We start from the raw sequence: 6,398 nt of genomic DNA, 5'->3' as shown, positions 1-6,398 counted from the left end.
ATAACCACTATGACTAGCAGGAAGTGCATGGGACCATTGGAACATTTGTGGTGGGACGATGATAAAAATTCAGTCTAACTTTTGTTCTCTGGAGTGTGAAGTAAAATCATTAGCCAAAAGTACAGAGGAAAAAGGAAAGTTTAGGAGATTGAAGAGTGGGGAGAAGTAGAGACAGAAACTGTATGTACTAGGGAAGTGTATTCGGACTGAGCAATAAGTGCCTTCAAGATATTTTAGACATAAATCTGAAGTGAGACCAGTCAAGCTGGTGTGACTTTTACTCCAGCTCTTTGACTATAGAAAAACAGTAAGTAGTTAGTTGGATGTGACCATAGTTGGGATTTTCCTAAACAAATGGATGGAGACAGCATCAAGGATGTTAAAGTGGTATTTAAGGGAGTGGCAGTTTACTTAATTCTGTGTTTTCCCAGACTTTTTTTGTTTTTGTTTGTTTTTGCTAATATAAGCAAATATAAACATATATGTATATTATTTTACTTTTACTTTATTATTTTGCTTTTTTCTTTTTTACACAAAAGATAGCATACATTTTTTTTTTTCCACCTGAAAATATGTCTCGGAGAATGCACTTCTCAAATGAATTGTTTCCTCATTATTTTTTACAGTTGTGTAATATTCTATTTATAAGCTTCCCTGGTGGCTCAGACAGTGAAGAATCTGTTGCAATGCAGGAGACCCGGCTTTGATCCTTGGGTTGGGAAGATCCCCTGGAGAAGGAAATAGCAACCCACTCCAGTATTCTTACCTGGAGAATCCCATGGAGAGTTTGGCAGGCTCCAGTCCATGGGATTGCAAAGAATCAGACACGACTGAGCGACTAACACTCTACACTTCTAAGAGCTCTTTATACAGTCCAGGAATTAGCCCTTTGCATATGCTATGACTTCAATTTTCCCTTTACTCTGTCTTTTGGCTTGTGTGATGTTTGTTTGTTTGAGGGGCTTTTTTCCTTTTGTTCTGCACTTTGTTTTTCTTTTTTGGCTGTGACACACAGCAGGCAGGATCTGTTACCAGACCAGGGATAAAAACTGCACCCCCTGCAGTCGACTAATGGGGAAGTCCCTATTTGTTTTTGCCACCCATAAGCTTGCTTGTTTTGTATTGTTTTTTATATTATCAGTCTTTTCTTTCATGGGTTCTAAATTTTGACTCAAGAGTTAGAGATCTTCCTCACTTTGATTTATGCAATTTGCTTTCTTATAATGAAAACCTTTACTATGTATTCTCTCAGCAACTCTCACATACACAGTACAATATTATTAACTAAGAGTCACCATGCTGTACACTAGTTCTCATCACTTTCTTTAAATTATTTTTTTTTGGAATAGAGTTGTTTTACAATGTTGCAGATGGTGACTGCAGCCATGAAATTAAAAGACGATTACTCCTTGGAAGGAAAGTTATGACCAACCTAGATAGCATATTCAAAAGCAGAGACATTTCTTTGCCAACAAAGGTCCATCTAGTCAACACTATGGTTTTTCCAGTGGTCATGTATGGATGTGAGAGTTGGACTGTGAAGAAAGCTGAGCGCCGAAGAATTGATGCTTTTGAACTGTGGTGTTGGAGAAGGCTCTTGAGAGTCCCTTGGACTGGAAGGAGATCCAACCAGTCCATTCTGAAGATCAGCCCTGGGATTTCTTTGGAAGGAATGATGCTAAAGCTGAAGCTCCAGTACTTTGGCCACCTCATGTGAAGAGTTGACTCATTGGAAAAGACTTTGATGCTGGGAGGAATTGGGGGCAGGAGGAGACGGGGACGACAGAGGATGAGATGGCTGGATGGCATCACGGACTTGATGGACATGAGTCTGAGTGAACTCCGGGAGATGGTGATGGACAGGGAGGCCTGGCATGCTGCGATTCATGGGGTCGCAAGAGTCGGACACGACTGAGCGACTGAACTGAACTGAACTGAACAATGTTGTGTTAGTTTCTGCTGTGCATCAAAGTGAAACAGCTATCTATATACCTATATCCTCTCTTTTTTAGATTTCCTTCCCATTTAGGTCACCAGAGAGCAGTGACTAGTGTTCCCTGTGCTATAAGTAGGTTCTCATTAGTTATCTATTTTAAACATAGTAGTGTATATGTGTCAGTCCCGATCTCCCAGGTCATCCCACCTCCCTCCCTCCCTTTGGTATCCATACATTTGTTCTCTATACCTGTGTCTCTATTTTCTGCTTTGCAGATAAGTTCATCTGTACCATTTTTCTAGATTCCACATATAAGTGATAGTCTATGATTTTTTTCTCTTTCTGCCTTACTCCACTCTGTCTGACAGTCTGTAGGTCCATCCACATCTCCACAAATGGCACAACTTCATTCCCTTTTTATGGCTGAGTAATATTCCATTGTATATATTTGCCACATCTTTATCCATTCCTCTGTTGATGGACATTAGGTTACTTCCACGTCCTGACTGTTGTAAAGTGTTGCAATGAACATTGAGGTTCCCCACTTTTAGATAATGAAATACTTCTTCTTGATAGTTTCCATTTTTACTTTAAATTTTTTATCAATTTGAAACTTATCTTGGTATAGATTGTGCAGTTTGGAACCCCTGTATCTAATTGCAAACAACCACTTTATTATATCCTGTAATAGCTGGTTAAACTTGCTCCCACTCATGTTCTTTTTTTTTTTTTTTTTGGCAATTCTTAATTTCAACTAAACTGATACATTTATGGAGTTGAGTCTTCCTATCCGAGAATCTTTTGTTTTTTCTTTCATACAGGTCTTCTTTTAAGGTTTTCATTTTCTTCTATATGTTTTGAATTTTCTTTGTAAGTTTAGCCCCAATTATGCAGAATAATGATGATAATGATAGACACACATGGGGTCAACTGGATTAGGAGGAAAATAAGGGCATGAGGAAAATAATAGTGAAACTGAGGTAAGGTCTATTAATTGGAGGACTTGACAGGTTGAGGAATATGATTAGCACTGGAAAAAGTGAGGGAATGAATGAGCTGGAAGGACTTCCCACTGGGAAATACTATCAAGTCTAGGTTCTTTAGACTTTCAGCTTTCCTGACTCCTACTCTCCTTAGAGTCTTCAGCTATTTAACTGATATTTTTCTTTTAACTTAAAAAATTTGCTTCCCTATAGTCCATTTCTTGTGTCTAGTTGTTCTTAGTGTTTTCTTCTTTTGTTAATATGAATTCCAGGAGACATGGCCTGTTATTACCATTAACTGAACATTAACTGAAATGAAGCTGGTGTAGTTGTAATAACAGCAGATAAAATAGACTTTAAGGTAGAAAGCATCATCAGAGATAAACAAGGATGTAATAAGAAAAGGATCCATTCTGGAGGAAGCACAGCAATTCTAAATCTGGAACATCTAATAACATCATCTCCAAATATATACATAAAAATGCCAGAAAAAAGAGAGAAAAGACAAATCCAAATCATGATGAAAGATTTAAACATATCTCTGTAAGTAGCTAATAGAATAAGCAGGCAAAAAAAGAAAAATCAGCAGAAGCTATAGATCTGAACAAAATAATTAATAAACTGGGACTGATATTTAATATATAGAACACTGCACCTCAAAACTGTAAAATATATCTTTTCAAGTGTTCATGGAACATATGCAAAAATCAACCACACACTTGGCTATAAAGCAAGTTTCAACATGGTTTAAATGATTCAAATCTCAGTATATGTTTTCTGAGCAGAAGCAGTGGTTAAATGAGTATGTAAAAAGTCATCAAGTTGCACATTTATTTTATCTGACTCTTGCATTAAAAATATTAAAAAAAAAAAAAACCTTTCCACTGGCAGTCATAAATTCCCTTCCATCAAGTTTCAGTTATATCGATGCTATTTTATTTACTTTCTTGTGTTTACTGACACATACATCTCTAAATCTACACATTTTGAATGGCAGGTACTTTTCATATGTTTACATATGCTATTCCAGTAAACTTTCAGAACCACCCAAACAGATGAGTCTTTTAACCCCCCTTTTATAGATGAGGAAAGTGAAAACTGGAAAGTAACATACAGTGACCACTAAGTAGTGCTGAGTCAGAACTGGAACTTAGAACTCTGATTCAGAGCCTTGGTTCTTTACATAACATGCTGTAATACCATTCGTGAGTATTATTCCCAACTTTCTCCCCTTGGATTATTAAACACCTCAGTAAAAAATTCAGCATCTATTGAGTACCTCCTTTAGGCAGTTCTGGTTTCATTGTTGGCCATACAGAAATGAAATAAACAGTCCCTCCCCTTAAAAATCTCAGTCTAGGACTTCCCTCGTGGTCCGGTGGCTAAGAGTCCACCTGTCAAAGCAAGGGACATAGTTTCCATCTCCGGTCCAGGAAGATCCCACATGCCTCAGGGCAACTAAGCCTGTGCACCACAACTACTGAACTTGTGAGCCCTAGAGACCACGCTCTGCAGCAAGAGAAGCCCATGAACCGCAACAAGAAAGTAGCCTCTGCTCACCCCAACTAGAAAAAGCCTGCGCGCAGCAACAAAGACCCAGCGTAGCCAAAAAAAAGGAAAAAAGAGCTAGGTCCAAGGGGAAGAACCACATAGATTATAATACAGTGTGATAACTGCTACACAGAAGCGTGTACCTTCTCCACCATTCTTCTGATCCCTCTGACCTTCATGAATCAGTTACATAATTTTATCAGGTTATTTTTCTTCCTTTTCCTTCAGTTTAAAAGCCTTCTGGATGAAGATAGCAAGCATCCTGCCAAATACATTCTTCTAATTTTTGTGAAATTGAGAGTGGCACAGAAGAGGCTGGAAGCTTCCCAAACAGGGTAAATGGTGAGTAAAGGCCAGGGTCAGAAGGGAGGAGGATCTACTTAGGCCACTAAAGAAACTAGCCTGATGGGAGCTGGCACTGAAAGATGTGTTTGAAAAGTCAGGGTGCTGCCAGATCCAGACTAAAGACTGCTCGGAATGCCAGGTCAAGACACATGCTTGAGCCACTAGGCAACAAGGACCTATTGTAAATGATCAACTCTGACTGATAAGATTAAAATGTTATTTTAAGGTTGTTCAGGCAGCAACGTTTCAGAAAGACTGAAATTAGGAGATTCTGAAAGTCGGGAGGCTAGTAAAGCTCTACAAACACCTACTGAGAACTTGAGTCCCTCCCACGCAGTGGAGATAAGGAAACGAAAGCTGGTTCCTGCCTTTGAGGAATTCATAATCAGTTGAGAGAGAAACAAGCAAAATGTAATGCAATAGATACGATGACACACTCAGCACAAACCTAGGGTAGATAAAGCATGATGAGAGAGAGGAGTCTGATGTAGCGTGGGGAGAGAAGGCAAGGGAAGACAGCTGGCACACTCAGCTCCTCAGCCTCACCTGGTGACATGGTTAGCTATGAGGAGAGGGAAAGAGAACGTTAAAGGGCAAGGTTGGCAGAGCCCAACAAGGTTACGACCCACACAGTTAATGATGGGGAAAGAGGAATGTTCTTTTAACAATGATCAAGCCAGAGGGCATGGTCAGGTAGTGAGTCAGCTCAGATTACTTCCAGGATTCTCTCTAACCCTCACCAGCTGAACTGAAGAAAGCAAGTATTGTAGGTTGGTAGGCTAGGAAGGAAGCTAGAAAACTAGTTTAGGTGGCAGAAGATAGAAAATGGTTGCCTAAAAAGAGATTAAGGATGGAACTGACTGGTCCCAAAGAAATTTTGGAGATTTCAGTGTTCTATATCTTGGTTAGGATGCTTGCTTCGAGTAAGTGTATAACTGTCAAAACTCAATGAAGTGAACACTTAAGAACACTGCATTTTAGGGAATCCCAGGGCAATCCAGTGGTTGGGACTCCATGCTTCTGCTGCAGAGACCACAGTTTGGATCCCTAGTTGGGAAGCCAAAATCCCACATGCCATGCCAAAAAAAAGCATTTTATTGTAAGTAAATTATGCTTCACTAAAAAAGAAAGGCTATAATCAAATTATAAAGTTTGAGAAGGGATAAAAGAAGACTAGAATAGTTGAGACTCAACAAGGGAAATTTGGGACTTCCCTGGTAGTCTAGTGGTTGAGAATCTGCCTGCCAATGCAGGGTACACGAGTTTGATCCGGGAAGACCCCAGGCTTCCCAGGTGATACTAGTGGTAAAGAACCCACCTGCCAATGCAAAAGACATAAGAGACGCAGAGTCTATCTCTGGGCTGCGAAGATCCCCTTGAAGAGGGCACAGCAACCCACCCCAGTATTCTTGCCTGGAGAATCCCCACGGACAGAAGAGCCTGGTGGGCTACAGTCCATGGGGTCACAAAGAGTTGGACAGTACAGGCGACTTAGCACACAGGCATGCTGGAAAGACCCCACATGCCAAAGGGCAACTGAGCCCATATGACACAACGCATGCTGGAAAGATCCCACATGCCAA

The sequence above is a fragment of the Oryx dammah genome, unplaced genomic scaffold (genome assembly GCF_014754425.2).
Source record: "Oryx dammah isolate SB20612 unplaced genomic scaffold, SCBI_Odam_1.1 HiC_scaffold_28, whole genome shotgun sequence".
Classification (NCBI taxonomy): Eukaryota; Metazoa; Chordata; class Mammalia; order Artiodactyla; family Bovidae; genus Oryx; species Oryx dammah.
This window is presented reverse-complemented; position numbering follows the sequence as displayed.